The following is a 21,389-nucleotide window of genomic DNA, read 5'->3' as shown; positions in this document are numbered from 1 at the left end:
TTTAATTGTGTTTAACTGAACTTCCTTAGGTTTCATTATATCTAAACTGTGATGATCTAGGGAAAAAAATGTCACTATCTCTGTCTTGTTATGAAATATCAGACCAAACAAAAAGTATTAGTTTCTCTTTACTTTTTTCTTTATTTTAAATATTTTCATATAAATATTAATAGTGTCGTCTTTTCTATATTCCATATTCTTATTGTGTAAAACATTTTAGTGCCATTCAGAAATGGTATTTTGAAATTCACTAAAAACTAGCTTGCCACAAAGAAAAATGAGACTTTATTGCTCCTTTAATGAGTAAAACTAACTTATAATTGGCCTATCCCTATAGGAATTCTAAACAAAAACAAGAAAACACAGCTGTTCCACATCTACACTCACAGGACGGAGGGGTTAAGTGCATCCTCTCAGTGGGAGTTCATTAAAGTTCCATATACACAAAAAGAGTAGTCAATTTTTTCCAGACAGTTTCTGAAAATTAACCTAGTGCTTTGCTAACTAGAGCCTGGACATGCCCAGCTTGGAAGATGTGAAGACTCTTATCCCTACAAGTTAAAACTTGAGGAAACGGAAGTCACAGTTGCTCATCCTAACAGCCCCACCCTTCTGAGCTCTCAATGGAGAAAAAGAGGATCCAGAGTGGGGGGTGAGGGAAGGAGGGATGTATTAGAGATATTCAATCCATCCTTAGGCTAATTTAAAGAAGTACCAACACAGACAAAGAGGAATTGGCCCTGGGGAAAGAAACAGACTTCACAGGACTCATTTTTTTTCTTCTTTTTGCTCAAAATCCCAATTGAAAGAAGTACCCTGTTAAGACGGTCTTTATGTCTTGGCCTTTAATGTTCTGGTTGACATCTGTCTAAGAAGTTTCATGTGTGTAATACAAAATGTTCTGTCTGTGACCTTACAGATTCACAGGGTAGGACTGGGGTCATTTTGCGAGCCTCTCCTTGTCCTGTGTTTTGCTCCTTTCTCAAGTTTAATAGATATGGTTCTTTTTCTCATTATTTTCTCCCAAAGTATATTTTATGGAAAGAATATAAGCTTGTTTAAGTGACATGAAACCCAAAATTTCATCTTTGTTTTAATGTCTGAATCTTTAGCTGCTTGAACATAAAAATTTCATCTTTGTTTTAATGTCTGAATCTTTAGCTGCTTGAAAATAAGAATAAAAAATAACATAGAGCATCACATCATATTACAAGCTGCACATTAAATTCAAGGAAAGTAATAAAGTTGCAGCTGCTATGCTTTTAAAAAAGAACATTCTAAGCCATCGTTGTTCATATTTAGAAAAATGGTTATTAGCTGAGGAATCATGTAATTTTCTCTACTTCTTCACCTCTTCTGTTGAATTCCAAAATACACTGCTAGGTGAGGTGGGATCTATTTTTAGTATTTGTTCCTCTGATTATAAATGAAAAGAATTCACAGTGGTTTATATGGAAAATATATTTCAAAAATGTAATTGTTACCTTAAAATGATTATTGATAAGCACTGCATAGCTTAAAAATCAGTACATAATCATAATTGACACTTTCCAGAGATTTGTTAAAGAAGACACAATTTAAATATTTAAAGCAGAGACCAACCCAAAAAAGACTAGAACATTTTAAAATCATAGTGTAGAAAATGACAGGAATAATGTCTTCTTTCTTAATAAGGGTTTTTGTTGTTGTTTTAATGAGAATGAGAGAAGCATATGGAATGGAAAAGAGCAAGAAGTTTGAAATAACTTAGGGTTTGGTTGAATTTAAAACTGAGTATGTAAAGTCCCTATAATGTAGAAAACATTACATAAGTAGACATTAAAAAATTTTTTTAAAACATAAAATAATACAGAAAGGAATATCAAAACATGTTTAATAACCATGTGATCTTTGGGATGTACTTAAGTTCTGTGAGCTGACTTCCTCGTATTAATAATGGGTAACATTAGTGAAATAGTCATACCCATTAAATTATTATTTATAAAGCAAATATAATATGCTCTGGCACATAGCAGGTGCTATATACATATTCATTTTACTATTATTTATGGAATGTTTAATGTATGTTAAATAGTCAACCTAAAAAATCACTGTTACAATATATAAAAATGTTGGTGGTTATTAGCAAAAAAGTGAGGATTATTTCTGACCATAAAGAGGTTAAATAGTAAGTAGCTAGGCTTGTAAGCACGTCCCACTTTATTTTCCTTCATATATCATAGAGTTCTTACACAGTAAGGATCAACATTATTTGCAGCAAAGACCAAACTAGAGAGAAAACAGGGTAGTAGTACCCCAATTGTCCCCTCAAAGCTGGAATGATTGCAAGTTCCCCAGGAATTCAGACTAACACAGTAGAAAAGAAAAGAAAAGAAAAGGAAATACTAGAGAAACACTGACAGACTTGGCCCAGGTTCAGAATTCTGCGCCTACAGTTTCAATAGGCAAATAGTTCTCAATATAATTTGATGACAATGAAATTACCGCAAGTCATTACTGATTTAACTTCATATGAATTGTCACAGATTTTATGGCAGAAATATGAATGTGTTTGGTATGGTCCACTATTTGACAGCCCCATGGACATTTCAGAAAAATATATGGATGACTTTACTCTCTAACGTCTGACCAAATTTTCTTTTCATGTTCACATTTGGCTCCAAAATTATAAGATGAGGAATATGAACCAATATTACTTCAGAAGGATTATTTTAAATGATAAATATTTGAGTTACCACTTGGAGCAATGTTACTTTTTCCCATCACTAGAAGAGAATCGGAGCTTGTGAGCAGTTATAACAATTCAAAGGAAATTCCACTTCTGTCCTGCTGAATACATGCTTTTTAAAAAAAAAAAAAATTTGGTAAGAATACTTATGAGGTCTAACTTTTATCAAAATTTTAAGTGTGTAATACAATATTGTTGGCTATAGGCACAATTTTGTACAACAAATCTCTAGGGTTTATTCATCTTGCTTAACTGAAACTTTATGCCTGTTAATTAGTAATTCCCCTGCCCGCCCCCTACTCCAGCCCAGCCCCTAGCAACAATTATTTTACCCTTAGATTCTAACAATTTGACATTTAGGTACCTCATATAAGTGGGATTATGAAGCATCTGTCTTTCTGTGATTGGCTTATTTCACTTAACATAATGTCCTCAAGATTAATCCATGTTGATGCATATGACACAATTTCCTTGTTTTTTAAGGGTAAATATTATTCCAATATATGCCACATTGTATATACCACATTTTCTTTATTCATTCATGTGTCAAGGGACATTTACATTGTTTCTACATCTTAGCTATTGGGAATAGTGTTACAATGAATATGAAAGTGCTACTATCTCTTTGAGATCTTGATTTCAATTCTTTTGAATAAAACCTGATCAGAGTGGATCATATGGTAGTTCTATTATTAATATTTTGAGGAACCTCCATACTGTTTTCCATAGTAGTTGGATAATTTTGTATTCCCTCCAACAGTGTACAAGTGTTCCGATCTTGCCAACACTTGTCTTTTGTTTTTCTAATTATAGCCATTCTGACAGGTGAGAGATGATATCACATCATGGTTTTGATTTGCATTTCCCTGGTGATTAGTGAGGTAGAACTTTTACGGCTATAACACCAAAAGCACAGGCAACAGAAGCAAAAATAGACACGTGGGACTATATCAAACTAAAAAGCTTCTGCACAACAAAGGACACAATCAACAGAGTGAATGGGGAAATTACAAAAGAAGAGAAAATATTTGCAAACCATATATACGATGAGGTTAATCTGCAAAATACGTAAGGAACTCCTACAATTCAACAGCAAAAAATATCCTAATAACCTGATTTTTAAAAATGAGCTAAGGACTTGAATAGACATTTCTCCAAAGAGAACATACATACATGATCAATTGATACATGAAAAAATGAATAGATGCTTTTGAAACTTTCATTTTGAAATGAAAGTGTTTCTTCATGCCCCTCAATTAAATCAGTATTTATATTTTTAAAATATAAATCAAAATTTTCTTACAAAATTTATTCTTAGGACTTTGTTTGTACATAAATATATTTCTCCCTCTTCAACACTCCTCACTGGCTTTAAAGTTTATGTGAAATGAAATGGGAACAAGAAAAATCCCCTATTCAAAAAGGAAACTGCATTTTAGAAAAGCAACCAAATAGAACGTCAGGTCCCTTAATATCATGGCAACATCCTATCAGCCCAAGATGTTTTATGCTCAGAATACTATATGAGGAAAGAATCAATTTCCATTTAATTTCAGCCACATATGTTTTGCCCTGTCACAGCAGCCAAATCAGTTTCCCAAGTAATATAAATGTTTACTAAATAGGTTATTTATCGATTCTAAAACATCAGTTATAGGACATTATTGATTTAATATAGCTTTTAGACAAATATGACACACTGTTATACATTGTGCAATGATGCCTGTTTTAAGATTTTTTTTAAATGTAAACTAATATTTTATAAGCAAAATAATACTCTCATTAATATTTTATGTACCTTAATTCTATCTTGAATTCTTGATCCATCAGAGTGAGAAAGATAACATTTTCTTCTGTTTCTCCTGGTGTTCCAAATAAGCTTTGTTTTTGCATATCATGTATACTTAATGTCAAGAGTTGGTAGTTGTAGCTTTATTCACTTTTTAACTATTTGTTGTTATAAATTTACTCTCTTTGCTGTAGTTCATGCCCTGTGCCTTGGATTCTGCTCACGTTGATATTATTAATGCTATCTATGCTTTATTTTTGCTTCTGTTTGAAGCATCTTTTCATAGCCCTTAATTTTTTTTCACCTTGGTTAAGTTGCTTTATGTAAGGAAACATGCATTTATTTTTCTAATAAATGTTTAAAATACCTTGGTGTTAACTATCAATATGTGAGGGTTGGACCTCTTCTGTAGTTGTGGAATATTTGACATAATTCTTTCATCTTTTTATGATAACTTTAAATTTTTCTTTAGTTTTCTATTGTGAAATAGATTTGTTATAACTTTTTTCTTTTTTATAGTGTTTTACAAATCTGTTGTCCTAGTTAGAAATCTCCCAATATTTACATTTAGTTAAAAAACAAACATTGTTAAGTTACTGTGTGTTTTGAAATGTCAAGCTATATCCCTGACACACTGTAGTCTCTCCCAATTTCTACCCCAATTAAAGGAAAGAAATCCAATAGATTTTGTCTCTCTTGCCAAACTTTTTCCAAGAATGCATAAATATAATATGGAGTTTTTAACCCAGATTACAAGTTGAAAATTATTATTTTTACACTATATGTTTTGTCCTTCAAGCATGTATTTCAATCTATGTTTCTATTTCAGTTTTATGACACATATTTCAAGTTAACTCTATATTTCAATCTTTTTATAACTGATTAGTAACTTCCCAGCAGTATGGCGTGTCAGGTAAGCCAGTGGGATAGCTCTCAGTTTCCTATGACCCACTTAGCTGTAAAGATTTTACCTGAAGACAGGGCTTTACAGGGACTTTTGGTTATTAGGAACTGAGACACATCAGGGATAATGTTCCAGTCTGTTTATCCCATCCGGAAAGCCACCATCCATGGCTCTGCAGTGATTTCAGCAGAAGGGTTAGGTGCATGGAAAGGAAATCTAGACTCCAGGAGAATAAGGAGGATGATATATACCAGGTATAGCCCTGGAACCAACTGAAGCAGCAGAAATTAAAGTTGGTCACACTAATTTTCCTTTCACTGCTTTTTACAGAAACTGTCAACAATTGTGCTATTGATAAACAAGTTAATCTGAGCTTTGTAAAAGAGGGGAACGTAAGGATGCCTTGGATCCTACCCAGAGCCCCTTCACAGAACTGTTGCACCTATTTCCTGCCTACTTTTATTGTTGACTGCTAACAGTAAGGAGAGGTGCCCCACCCATGAAAGTATGCCACCACTCTTCCCAAGACAGCCATCCATCCAATGTCTCTCTGACTGACACAGTGGTGTAAAAGGCCAGCGATGTGCCCACAAAGTGGGCACATGCTATTTTAGAAACTAATTTATGAAATGGAAAGAAATCTCCAAAAGAGACAGAATATCAGGAAAGTCTCAATTGCTAAAGTAGGTCAAGAGCAATTAAATTGACTTCTTAACATGTCTACTCATAATCCAATTATTCCTGCAAGTTATATTTTTACAAAGTTCCTTTGAAAATATTGTTCTTTTGTTTTATAAGCTTTTAAAGACACATTCACACACATTTCTTACTGACTGTCAACCATTTTCTTTCGTTATAAAAGTCATTTTGTTAGGGTCTTGATTTAATTAATAGACTGTATTCATTAGGGCAACTGACCAACTGAAGAATCCCTGCTGCTTTATTCAATAGAAGCAGCTCCTGGAGTTTTGTGTTTCATTTTCATTTTCCCTGCTTCATAAACCATGAAAACTTTGATTTTATTCAGTATTTTTCTTGGTTCTCTGACTGAATCAGTTTCCAAGGAATGAGATACATGAATGAGTAATATCTTCTCTATCAATATTCTTTCTTGCAAGAACTTATATAATTGCCAATAAGGGGATTTTCTAGGTTAAATATTTATGTATGCCTATTGTGCAAACATGTCATACTGAGTGGCCTTAAATCTTCATGCTTCTTGTTATCAAAATCTATGAGAAAAAGAATATTAGCAAAGCTTTTTTAAAATTTTAAAATATGAGTATTTGTAAGGTTAACTGAAACTTAGCACATCTTAATTAGATACACACAATGAAAAGTAGTATTGGAGTGCCTATAACTTGTCACCAATTAAAATGGGATATATATTCATAAAGCATTACAGTTGCTTCTGGTAACTTTGAAACATATGTGCAGTTACTAACTCTATATTTTTATTATTATAATACTTATATTTATATTATGACATAATTTTTATGTCATATATTTATATTATTTCATATATTTATATTTATTATTATGTTATAATTTATTATCTTGTAATAGTTTGATTATTTATATTTATTATTTTAATATTTAATATTACTACATTTCAACACAAGAATTATTTTATGAATCAACATGAACACATATATAAATGCATTTTTAATAATTTTGACATTTTGATTAATACATTTCAATAAAATTGGATCTTTGTAATCCTAAGTATTTTATTTTATGAAATTATAAGAATTATAGTGAGTACACAGGCACCAAAAGGAAAAGTAGACAAATAGGAGCATTTCAAACTTAAAAACTTTTGATCATCAAAAGATACAATCAACAGAGTGAAAAGGCAACCTACAGAATGGGAGAAAATGTTTGCAAATAGTGTATCTGATAAGGGGTTAATGTTCAGCATATATAAAGAACACCTACAGTTCAACAGCAAAAAATCAAATAATCAGACTAAAAAATGGGCAAAGGACTTGAACAGACATTTTCCCAAAGATGATATTCAGATGGATGGCAAGTATATGAAAGATGCTTAACATTACTAACCATTGGAAAATATAAATGAATACCACAATGGGATGTCACCTCACACCCATTAGGATGGCTACTATTAAGAAAACAAGTAACAGGTATGAACTGGGACACAGAGAAGCTGACACCCTTGTGCGCTGTAGGGAGGATTGTAAAATAGTGCAACCACTTATGGGAAATAGCATGACAATTTCTCAAAAAATTAAAAATAGAACTACTATATGATCCAGCAATTCCACTTCTGGACATATATTCAAAAGAGTTGAAATCAGAACATCAAAGAGATATTTGCACACCCATGTTCATAGCATCACTTTTCACAAGAGCTGTGAAGTGAAAGCAACACAAATATCCATTGATGGATGAATGGACAAATAAATGTGGTATATACATACTCTGGAATACTACACAGCCTTAAAAAGGAAGGAGATCTTTTCATATGCTGCAACATGGATGGACCTGAAGACATTATGCTAAGTGAAATAAGCCAGTCACAAAAAGACTAATACTGTATGATTCAACTTACATGAGATAAAAAACATAGTAAAATTCATAGACATAGAAAGTAGATTGGTGGTTACCAGGGCCAGGGGGAGGGGGAAAGGGGGAGTTGTTGTTTAATAGGTATAGAGTTTCATTTCTACAGGATGAAAAGGTTCTGAAAGTCTGTTTTATAACAGTGTAAATATACTTAACATTACTGAACTGTACACTTAAAAATGGTTAAAATGGTAAATATTATATGTATATCTTACAACAATAAAAGATACATATTTGTAAGAAGAAAGTCTGTGGGCTTCATCAGACTTACCAAGTCTCTTTGTTTGACTTGAAAATGGCTACAAATCCCTGTACTAGAGCAATAGCAAATGTGTCTGATTTGTCCCCTAATACTGATTCTCTCATTTATTAATCTCCTCAGATGAGTCATCATATATCCCATCAGTTTAAAATAATATATCTGAACACTCTAGAAATTTGAAAGGACAATAACATAATAAATAATGACCCTTGCCAACAAATAAGCTTGATTTTGTCCAAACTACCACATATACATATATGAAAATATTTGAAATCATTCAGAAAGAAATCCTCTTTTCTCCTCACAAATAATGCACCCATCACTCCCATAATTTTCCTCATATTTTCCAGATGTAAGTAAGAATTTTTAAATTCTAGTTAATTAGCACTTCAAGCAGAATAAGATACCTTTCAGACAGTTTATGCCAGGTACAAGATTAAATGACATGATTATTTGCTTAGAGCTGGGCTTTTGTAGCTGAGCATTTAAATAAACCAAGACTTACCATATCTCTGTACTTTATAACACCTTTTGTCTACTGAGCCTTCCCTGTTTCTGAAAAAGGTACACATTGAAAGGGAAGTTTATAATTTCCATCTCAGATACAAGTAATAACTTGGAATACAGGCCAGATTGATAGTAATTATTTCCAGATCCTTATAGCACTATTACTAATTATAATGGCGATTCAAGTTGGAAGTCCTCTGAATACGAGTGAGTGGTTGTAAAAACTGAAATTTCAACCTGAAGTATTCACATACAATCCCTTATATTTATAGAACGTCCCAAAAGAATGGAACTAGCAATAGCAGTGAGTGGATTCAATTGGATCTGGCCTTTTGATTTTATGTTTTGGAGCTATTTTATATAGCAGTGCTCATTAAAATAAATACTTAACAGAATAAATACTGGATTTATTTTTGAAAAAGGGATGTTCAAGCAAATTGTCTTAACGCTTGCTACTAATGATTGGAGTTAATGATGAAATGTAATACCTTTGTGACTTCGATTGTGTTCCTGCCGAGGGTAGAAATTTAGGCAGGGCTTGAGTGCTGTAAACTTTTTTGAGTGGTGATCTCAGAAAGGAAAAGCAAAAGACAGGTTGAGTGAGACAGGAAGTGGAAAAAGCCAACATAAATGTCTGTTATTGAGAATAATGCCTGTGCAATCAGAATTTGTTTCCACCAGGACTTCCTAAGTGGTATATAGCCTACCTTCTTAAATTATAAACTGAAAGAAAGAAGTTTGAAGCATTTAATAACTGTATTCTGCCCCACTGGTTGAGGTTTGTGAAATATTAACTTTTCCACATTACGAGGTTCACTTATGCTCATGATGAGTGGACTTCTACACTGATAAAGAAGCACCACGGCAAAAGTGAAGAAAGGAATGGTGCACAAATGAAGTGGTATTTTTTCAGCCTGAGGAGAGTCTGAGCTAGGCAGAGCCATTTGCTGGGAGATGCACAAGATGGAGGTGACGTAGGGCACCAGAAATTTCTGTTACAGTTCACCGCTTTTACCACTCAAATCAACTCAGTTTCTACATTAAGTCTGTTCCTTTAGTGAGTCTACAAGAAGGTGACAGGCTGAAAATTCTCCAAGAGACTCAGTACAAGATGATTGTTAAAACAGTCCCTTATGCTGTAACTGATCCTGAGCTAGAGTTGATACTCATCAACTCTGTCCTCCAGGACACTGTACATTTCCCATATTGGCTATGAGAGGTGGTAGGAACCAGATTTTATATTGCCCTTGGCAGGTCAGAGTTGCCAAAACTGTTTACTAGTTTTTATAGAGCCTTGAAACACTGAGAGGAAATGTTTCTGATATAATTTTCCCTTCCCATACTATTTACCTATAACCATATCTTTTCTCTATGGGAACCAAAACCTCTAATCTAGCAGAGTTCATGACTTCAGGGGCAGGGAGATTAAATTCAACTATTGGGATACAGGAACAGGGTGAGAAGAGCCAGTCTTGTTTGTATCCACTTATTCTGCTGTTGGGTACATATATCATGATCACTGGTTAAATGCATAAACTATATCTTGAATTACAGAACCTCAAAGGTAATGTCCCTGAGTTGAGAAATAAACTTTGCATTTAAAGGACATGTTACTATTCTATTAATCTGGCTGCCACCTAATGATGTGGCATCTGCTATATTAGTAGACACCACCGTCATGTGTCAAATGTTGCAAGTCTTTCAAACAAATGTTACCCTGGGTTGAAGTGATGTTGTACAGGATCCCATACTGTTAAGTTAAGCATTCTGTAAAAACATGTGCGGTGACTGTGGCTTCAATTTCAGTAAGGATAAACTGCTTCAATTAGATGTTGTAAGGTAGAGTGAGTTGAATAGTGTCCCCCAAAACTCATATCAACCTGAAACTACTTAGAATGTGATCTTATTTGAAAATAGAATCTTTGCCAATTTAATTAGTTAAGGATCAGAATGAGATCACACTGCATATGGTAGGCCTTAAATTCAATAACTGGTGTCCTTATAAGAAGAGGAGAAAACACAGAGGGAGAAGAGACAGACAGACAGAGACAGAGACAGAGACAGAGAGAGAAGAAGGCCATGTGAAGAGGGAGGCAGGGATTGGAATGATGTAGCTATAAACCAAGGAGTGCCTCGGACCATGAGAAGCTGAAAGAGGCAATGAGGGACTCTTCCCAATGAAGAGATTTCTCAGACAGTGTGTGGCCCTGCTGATATCTTAATTTTGAACTTTTGGCTTTCAGAACTGGGAGAGAATGATTTTATTGTTTAAGCTACCCAGTTTGTGGTAACTTATAACAGCAGCCCTAAGAAACTAATACTCAAGCGTTCTGATGTGATTAACTGGTTATCAAGTGTCTGGATGGTATCCTCAAGGGGTGACATCATACAAATCCACTGTGTAATATTTTCTGCTGGGGGTCAGGTTAGGCATTGAAAGTAGCAGAAGCTAGATATTTTGCCAGTTTTGCTCTCTTTTCCTTAATGTACGTATCCTTTTCAGTCTCTTTACTTTCAACTGAATATTTAGGCAAGGCATTACTGGGTCACATGAAATCATTATGTTTAACATTTGGAGAAACCGCCCAATTATTTTCCAAAGTGGCTGTGGCATTTTACATGCCCACCAACAATATATTGGGAGTCCAATTCTATCACATCCTTGCAGCACTTGCTATTGCCTGCCATTTTATTACAGTCGTTCTATTGGGGGGAAAGTGGTATATGGTTTTCATAATCATTTTCATACTAAATGCTGAGATTAGGCATCCTTTCATGTGTTTATTGGTCATTCATCATGGTTGATGATGGTGATGGCTGTCTAGAGGCCATCCCTGTATCTACATAGCTTACTTACCAGTCAATGATTACTCAAAAGTTGGGCTCAAACACTCCGAGCTGGTAAGATTTTCGCCCTTTGCTAATGATCTATGTTCAGGCTGCAGAGCAGTTTTAAATTTCAGGTCATTTTCAAGTCTGCTCTGGCTTTTCCTCTTCATAGGACTGTATCATGTTCTCTCTACATGGGCACAGAGTCACATGGACACAAGGCAATGTGCCCAATGTCTTGATAACTGTGTCCTGTCTAGGCTCTCCTGTATCTACATGAAGTTGTTTCAGTCAACCAGAGATGTCTGGTAAGGTTAGCAAACCCTCTTCTGCTTGTCATATTTTCTGGATCTTTCTGGAAAATAATAGGTTAGTGGACTGCTGCTTGCCCTAACCAGGAACAAATTTCAGCCTCCCCAAGTCTCTCACTGTTCTCATTATTTGCCATTGAGGTTACCACTATTCTAATAATTCCTCTGGATGTAATGTGTTTTGCACTCTAAGTGACAAGCCACCTTTAATGAAGATGTAGATTTTCATGGCCAGCCTGCTCTGGTTAAACCACCATATTATAGAGATAGGTAGAAAATAACATGACAGACTCCAGTTGTTCTTACCCAAAGTTCAGTAGTTTTCATAAAACTACTTCCAATTAGTTGAATGCCTTTCCTTGATTTTCATAGTCCTGAAATGGTCATTTTAGACACTTTTGTCCAGTTTTATTATTGAGTATTTTTTATTTATAGGAATTGCCAAGTTTCTCACTGGGCCACATCACAATATGTCTTTAAAATCAGGAACATTTGGAATAAAAATTTATGTTTATTATGTTTATGTTGTGTGTAAATTTTCTAAAAATGTTGCTTTTCAATATCTATTTCAATTTTTTTTTTTGGATTTATTCCTAAAGTAACAACATTTCAAAAGAAGGGTCTATTGGACTCAGGTGGTGAATAGAGCTAAGTATCCTGGAAATCTGAGGATTAATTAAAGTTTCAAAATAAGATATATTAATACCATAACCATAAATGTGTGCATGAATGGGGCTATTGTCAATAAGTGCTGTTATTTCCAATACTGTTTTAAACACTTAATGCAGTAAGATTTGCTGTTTACTCTAGTGACACTGATTATGTTCTCTCACTGAAGTGTTTGAAGAAAGAGGGTATTAATCCCTGATTTCTTCCCCAGGTGTGTCACTTCTCCATATAGACCTCCACCCATAGTATAGAGACATGGATAGCTAACCTGAAGAGGTCACAAAACAAAGGTAAAAACTTTTTATCCAACCAAGCTCAAGGTTATCTGCCAGTGTCATGTATTAAGGAAAGAAATGAGCCCAGTAGAGAAAAATGCCAATCTATTTTAAAAAATATAAGAGTATGAGTTATTTTAATGATACTTATTGTACAAAAACGCTTAGTAACATGAATACTTAGTAGTGCATTCTCTCAAATGTATTGTGCTATTAAATGTAACAGATTAGAATCATAATTTCTACATATAATTAAAAAGCAGCTGTTGTATTTATTCTTCTACACCAGAGTTCTCTCATAAATGCACAGCATTTATTTAAAAATCTGGCATATTCATGCAGGAAATATTCATTGCATTGTTAAGATTCACAGTATGACCTGCATTTTATCAGACTAGTCATTCATCATTATAGCTAATGCTACGTTCAGAAAAGTCATATGTCAAAAATACTTTGCAAGGGCTTCCCTGGTGGCGCAGTGGTTGAGAATCTGCCTGCTAATGCAGGGGACACGGGTTCAAGCCCTGGTCTGGGAAGATCTCACATGCCGCGGAGCAACTAAGCCCGTGAGCCACAACTACTGAGCCTGCGCGTCTGGAGCCTGTGCTCCGCAACAAGAGAGGCCGCGATAATGAGAGGCCCGCGCACCGCGATGAAGAGTGGCCCCCACTTGCCACAAGTAGAGAAAGCCCTCACACAGAAACGAAGACCCAACACAGCCAAAAATAAATATAAAAATAAATAAATAAAAATACTTTGCAAAAGTAATGTTCAGACAATGCCCTAAGATTATAAGAAGTGTATTGGTACTGAAAGATTAAACTATAGAACCTATTTTATTATATCTCAGTGACTTTAAAAAATAATAAATAAATAACATTAGAAAAAAGATATGTTACTGGCATATAGTTACAACACAAGATTTATGTTTAAAATGAAGACAAAGTAAACAACTGCTAGACAGCAGACTGTATTCTCTCCTGCAGGAATCATCTCTAGAAGTTAAACAGTGATCAAGTATAGCTTCCACATACAGTAGCCACAAAAGGAAAACCTAACTCATTAAAATAATATGACAACAGTCATACATGGTCATGGTAATAGTAAATGATTGAAATAATAACATTTTAACATACAGTCCAGAGTTTGAATCTAAAATGAGTGTGATCTGAGAATTCCCTGGTGGCCCAGTGGTTAAGGACCCGGTGCTTTCACTTACAAGGGCCTGGGTTCAATCCCTGGTTGGGGAACAAAGATCCCACAAGACTAGTGGTGCAACCAACCAACCAACCAAACAAACAAAAACAAAAAAAAAACTAAAATGAGTGTGATCAAAATGTGTTAGATGTTGTGTAATAAGCTTGATAAATAGAAATAAGAACACTGAGATGGAGATGATGCCAAAAGTATGCAAATAGCCTGATCACATAAATATATATAAACCAGGGTAAGTTCGAAAGCTATTTGGAAAGCAGATAATAGTCTGCTCTGATTTCCAATTTTTGGAGGCTGAGTCTGTCAACGCTGTGGACATTGATGTGAAAGGAGTTAAGACTAGAATTTGGCAGAGCAGCTAGAAGTCCACTGCCATATGCAATTTTGCTTAGACTTAGAATAGATTGATAGTATCAGAAGTGTGAAAAAGTGTTTTGAATTGCAGATATGAGTTTTGAAGTTAGAGCAGAGACTTCCTGATGGATTGAATACTGAAATACAGGCCATAGAGGGAAGGGAAAAGGGCTGTTAAGCCTGATACTTAGGTTTTTGGCTTGAGCTAATGGGTTAAATTGCTGAAATGGAAAATATAGGAGGAGAAGATTTGGAGAGGTATATATCCAAATAAATAGTTACGGGCAAATTAATTTTGAGATGTTTCTTGATATCCAAACTGAGATATTGATGATTGTTTTGCATATTTGAGTCTTGAGTTCAGAGAGGAGATAGGGACTAAATAAAATACTGCCAACATCATCAGCTTTAAATGGCATTGAAGGACAAGGAGAGATAAAGTAATGTTGGGAGTGAATGCAATTAGAGAAAAAGAACAAAGAACTGAGTCCTGTGGTGCTCCAAAATTTACCAATTTGTTAAGGGATAAGAAACCAGCAAAGGAGATTGAAGCAGACTTTTCAAAGATGATTCATTGACCTTCACTCAAGGAGAGCATGTTTATAAGGATAGATGTATGTCTTTGTTACTATAACAGGGGGAAACTTTAATACATATATTAGTTTTTGTTTATACAAAATCTTGCATTTCAGATGAGAAAAAAAACTTCTTGCAGGAGATAAGTTTAGGGTTTTCTTGAAGCTTCTGCTCTGCTTTTTCTCTTCTTTCAAATAATCTGTTTTTATCAAAAGTCTCAAATAAATGGTCAATGCACCAGTCTACCCCCAACATTCTCCTTACTCCATATAGAGCTGCAGATGCTAGAGTCATGTTTATGGTCTAATGCTAATTTTTTCCAAGAGTACTCTGATTCCTACCCTATCTCTGTCTGGCTTTTCATCTATTTCCTTAGTTCTATAACATCTCTCTGACTCCTTATGACTTCCTTTTTTTGTCAGATAATTTGATGTTCTATGCCTGTGACATAAAATTAAACCCAGTTAAGAACAGACATCAATGAAGGTCTCATTAAAGAGGAATCATTTGAACTGAGACTTAAAGGTTAAATAAAATTTTAACATGTAAATAGGTTAGTATATAAATGACTTCATCCTGTCTCATGACAACAATTTGAATTTGCATTTTTTTTTTTTTTAACTCTGGCAGAAGAAGATTAGAAAATCATTTAAATCAGATGGCCATATCCTAGTTTAGATACCCAGGTGATAATAAACTCTCTCTTTTCAATGGAGTAACTCAGACTTAAAATGTCAGGATACATTTTGCTTCTAATCAAGTGTTTCAATCATCTCTGCTCATCATACCTACCACTATGCAAATGAACTTCTCATTTCTCTTCTTGCATAGCTCCTTATATAAAAATAGTTTTTCCTCATTTTATTCTTTTTTTAAAAAATGACTCTCACCTCTTTTCTTCTGCCTATAATTATTTGCATCATAACCCATGGTGATATTGCTCTTATTTCAGTAAATATTAGATGAGCGTATTTCTCTTTCAGACACTCTACCCTGATGCTTCCACTGTGGGGACTGCTTCTCTACCTTCTTGGACTTTCAGCAACAGTGGTTATGATATTGACTGTGTTCTTGCCCACCAGTACCACTTCCAGATCACTGGTCCATGTTTCTCTTCACTTATAAACATCTGAACTCCAGACCTTGTATCTCTCACCCTTTTCAATTATCCGAATGCCTGTTCTGTTGTACAACTCTGTAAAAACATTTATATATGAAGTTGTAGAATCTTTTCCTTTACACAGGCCCTGGCAACCATCTACAGTTATTAACATCTATATTGAGAACCCTTCTGAGTCTTTGATTTTAAGATTCTTCAAACTCCTTAAGACAATAAGATTTTAACTTCCTTTCAGATTGGCAAGACCTTAATTATTGAAAAGCACAGAATTTAAGTTGCATTCCTCTTTTCCTATCCTAGTATTGATACTTGTCATCTCTCTGATTCCAACTCCCACCCATACGTTCAGCTACATTTGTTTTTAAAATGGTTCACTAATTAATCAATGCTTTCATTTCTTAAATTGGATTGCCATTAAAACATAAATGCCAAGTAAAGGAGTACAAAAAATGAAAAAAACAAGAAAAAAAACCTCAGTGGAAGAGAAGAGTACCCAATCCTGTACTCCTTTCCAGTGTAAGGAGCCCTCCCCAAATAAGCATCTGAGACTTGTTTTAGCTCATTCATTCTTCTTCTATTAAGAATACATCAAAGAAGTCGATGGAAGAATTCCTTAAGGAGTGAGTCTAAAGAAAGAACATCATACAGTTGGAAGATATTTTATCCTCTCTACGTAGTACACCAAAAGTACAGAGGTATTCTAGGGATGAGCTGAGCTTCTCTAACATGATGCATGATTATCTAATACTTTGCAGAGGCAAATGCCAAATGGATACTTGGTTTTGTGCTTGTGGCAGATAATTTTCATGTGAGCTATGATTTATTCCAAACTGCATATTTTCACTCATATCTCTGTCTAGACTACTGTTGAGCAATGGAACTTCCTGCAAAACTAAATTTATTCTATGTCTTCACCACATTAGGGTAGCCACCGGGCCCATGTGAGTATTGAGTGCATAAAATGTGGCTACTCCAATGGAATTTTTAATTTTATTGAATTTATTAATAAATTAATGTAAATATAAATTTACATAGCCACGTGTGGCTAGCAGGTACATCATTTAACAGCAAAACTCTTGAGGTACGTGCTTGCTATTTTGTGACATAAACTAACGTAGGGTTTGAAGAGCACACTCAGTGTTACCAAAATATTATTTTCTCTGGCAAGAATCTTATATCTTCACCTATATATGTGGCTTTTTCTATTTTCTAACAAGTTCAGATCTCCTCTAACGAAAACAAGCAAAAATCAGCAACAAACACAAAACCAAAACTTTACCTTGGCTCAGCTCTTAGCAGTCTTATTTTCTGACTTAACTTTATTCGAATTTGATTACCAGCCCAGTCCCCACCCTGTTGCAATCTGGTTTCTACACTCACTGATTTATTGTTTCAAAAATAATTTTTAAGAGATTATTTGTATATTTTTGGCACTCTAGATGAATGAGTTTCTGAATTTAAAAAGGAAGGAGAGATCTAAAGAGATAAAGATAAATTTCCTTGGGACTCCATCTACTATATTTTGAGCATCTGATATTATCATTACTCTGTAAACTATTGAAAGTCTTAATGTTGGATATTTTGTCAGCTTCTGACTATTGAATATTTTGTTTGTTTCATAGCATAAAGTTACTTTGCAAGGTATTAGGGATCAAACATTTACAGTTATTATCACTAATAATGGTTAATTATCAGTAATATTGATTATGGATAGTAAGAAGAGTGGTGTTGAACTTGATATTTTGCTTCAAATTCATAATCTCATGATTATCATATATGAGATGAATAGAGGAATTATTGTTTAATTTTTAACATGTTACTATTTTTATATTAGGAATCTGAAAATTTGAAATTAACCTTGCATGGATAACACTGTATTAAAGTAGGTCATTCCAGGCTAAGTAAACTGAAGACAGATATGTAAAGTATGTTTTCCTATTGGGCTACTGTAGCAGTTTATGCAAATGAAAAGGAAGATGGAAAATTTAGACTGGAATGATATTTTTTCAAATCCAAGAACAAATTGATAATTTTAAAATTTTCTAAGCTAATATTAAAATTAATAATTCATTTATTCTGTGTGCTATGGTTATGAGGGAGACTGTAAATCAGAAGGCCTGGATTTGAGTCTTGGATCCGCTTTGGTTTGTTATGTTACTTCCATTTCCTCATCAGCAGGAGATAAATTATAATAACACCTGGTATACCAATATTGCAATCTTGTTGCCTGGGTCTCATTGCTATGGTTTGAGGTTAAGTGTCACCTCTCCTCTCCTTTGTTGTTCTCACTAATAAGATAGATCCAAGCATCTCTAACTAACTGGGAAAGGTAGTAAAGCTCATTTCAATGTCACTGCTTCCTATAACCCCTAAAATATTTCCATGATACTTTTTGGAAAGAGGAAGTGGGCCTGAGGATGAAGTACTTCCTTTATCCACTGCAAGTCTGCTTACCTAAATAGCTGAATGAATGAAGTTTATAAGGCCTGTATGTAGAGAGCAAAGCTGTCCCTTTGTGCTTGTTGCATGAGGTCAGGAAATGGAAAAAGAAGAGAAAGATAAAGGCAGGGACCAAGGCTTTAATTCAGGGTTCCCTCCCTGCAGTGAATGTGGCCTGATGAGTGTCAGGCTCTTCATTCAGACACCCCTCCTGTCTTTGGAGAGGCTGGCAATAGGAAGATTTCAAGGGCAAGTATCTTCCCACACGTGGAAAGGGTGTGGATGTCTCATCTACTAGTGTATTAAGCAGAAATATGAGAGGAAGGAGGGACAACATTGCCTAATATAGGTGAAATAATACAAAATTCCAAACAAATTAAATTACTACAAAATATTAATAGTGTTTATCCTTATGCCTTGATAGTAATATAAATTATAAAAAGGAGAAATTGTATTTACAACTTAAAGGAAGTATTAAAGAATATCCTGAAAAATCGGCAAAGTTATATTGCAGGCACATAAATGTAAAAATACGCATTGAGAACACTGTCTTGAGACAGAACTGTTCAAGCACTCACTTTTCCCTTAAATATCTGGATGACATTTGATAAGTCATTCAGTGCCCTGGATCTTCTTTTTCCATGTATAAAATGATGACATCTGAGTACCCATCTATCTGCTTTTTTTTCCCCAAGCACCCTAGGACCATGATCAATATTTAAGTAGTAGACATCACACTTCATTGTCCTCTTTCCTCTCTTTCCAGAATGAAGACATTTTTGTTAAGCACTATGGACAGATTTGAAGCAAAAAGAAGTTAGAAGTAAAATTGTAGCTGTCAGAAAGAGAAAAACACGTAGATGCTATCCATATCACTTACTTCAGGGACAGTGGGAAAAGGAACATGTTCGTATATATTTTTTCATGTCACCAGTTGACAGCCCTACATCCTGCTACCCACTAACACTTTGTGAATGACTAAATTAATACCTAGTTATAGTCAATTTGGAGAAATCTCCTATGCATTAACTATCTTATATGGAGTAAGACTCTTCTGTACTTCCATATAGCCTGAGTACAAATGTTGAAGTGGAGGGATTGTGAATTACACAAAACTGGTAGTATCAATACAAATGTTATAAATTATGTAATTTTACATGTCATTTGCTAATTTGTTCTATAATTTATTTGTTATAAATGGTGCAAAACCATCACAGATAAGTTTGCCAGATTTGAGTTCCTAGTCATTTCCTCGTAAGTATTCTGAAACAATTTCTCTATTTATTAAATGTCATGCAATTCAATCAACTTATTCAAACAAAAGATTGTGAACACACACAGTGTTGCAGGCATTTGGTAGGTATTAAGGATACATCAAAGACTTAACACAGAAAACCAGACTTCATTAGTGGAAAAGAAAGAAATAGAAAAAAACAAGCAAAACTTAACAAATTAGCACACCCAGATTATAATTTTGATCATTACGAGTCCAAAAATGTCTAAATCTTTTTGAAGTGTTCATCAGATAAAATCTTATATTAATTAAATGTGAAGAATCAGTTAACTGCAGAAAACAGGATTTTCAGAAAGATTGGCCATGTTAGTAAACCTACTCCTTGTCACCTGAGTTTGATTCTTATAGGAATGACTGGAGGACCCAACATTATAACTCAGTGAACTAAAACATTCTTGTTGTCTGTCCAAATGTTATTATTTTATATTTTCATGCAGGCATTTCCTCTTCTTTTTAAGGCATGTCTGATCTTTATTCCCTGTTATATCTTAAATGTTCTGTTGATATTACTCTCCTTTTAATTAATCATAATTCAAAACCCAGCACCTTTTTAGCTCTATTAGAGTAACAAAACACCTGTTTTTTCCTTAATTGAGTGAATTAGTTGACACTTTCTTCTAACCTTTTCACTGACTAATTGCTTAGATCAAATGACAGAGTTATACCATTATGTGGCATTGTAAAGGCATTTCCAAACTCCCTAATTAATATATTAAATATGTAGCCATTATGAAATATTATCCATTTCTTATCTGTGACTTCACATTTTGTGTGACAGGTCAGAGGGCAGAAATAAATTATGAGATCAGAATCCTTATTAAGCTAAAGAAACAGTTAAGCTTATTTCTGTTCCTCATCATACCAACTGGCCAACCTCATCTGAAAACAGAAATAATCAAACCCTATTTTCATTATTTTTGCATATAGCATTCCTGTTCATAAATGGAAGGGACTCTTGATGGGCATAGCTATATACAATTAACAGGTATTTAAACACTTCTTGATACAAAAATTGCAAGGAATTGAACAAAGCCAATTCTGGGTAGAAGGATGAGAATTCATTTGTCAGTTATAACAGAAAAAGTCTATAATATTTTGTGATAGATGCGCATGAAGTGTGTGACATTCTTTGGGCCAAGAATCCTTAGCCATTGAAGGAGTCTGCTACTTGATGGATTATATGGTAGGTCTGCAAGTAAAGCAAGCATAAAGCACAGACACTTCTGGAGCTTCTGAGATTTCCTCTAAGGGCAAATAGATTTCTCATTTCTCATACACATCCCTTGCATGACCATTACATTTAAGTGTTTATGTTTCGTAAAATAATATCTCAGGGACTTCCCTGGTGGCACAGTGGTTGAGAATCTGCCTGCCAGTGTGGGGGACACGGGTTCAGTCCCTGGTCTGGGAAGATCCCACATGCCGCAGAGCAACTAAGCCCGTGTGTCACAACTACTGAACCTGCACTCTAGAGCACGCGAGCCACAACTACTGAAGCCCACGTGCCTAGAGCCTGTGCTCTGCAACAAGA

This window comes from Balaenoptera borealis (assembly GCF_965194805.1).
Source record: "Balaenoptera borealis genome assembly, chromosome: 5".
Taxonomy (NCBI): domain Eukaryota; kingdom Metazoa; phylum Chordata; class Mammalia; order Artiodactyla; family Balaenopteridae; genus Balaenoptera; species Balaenoptera borealis.
The sequence above is the reverse complement of the archived record's forward strand: the minus strand, read 5'-3'. Positions refer to the sequence as shown.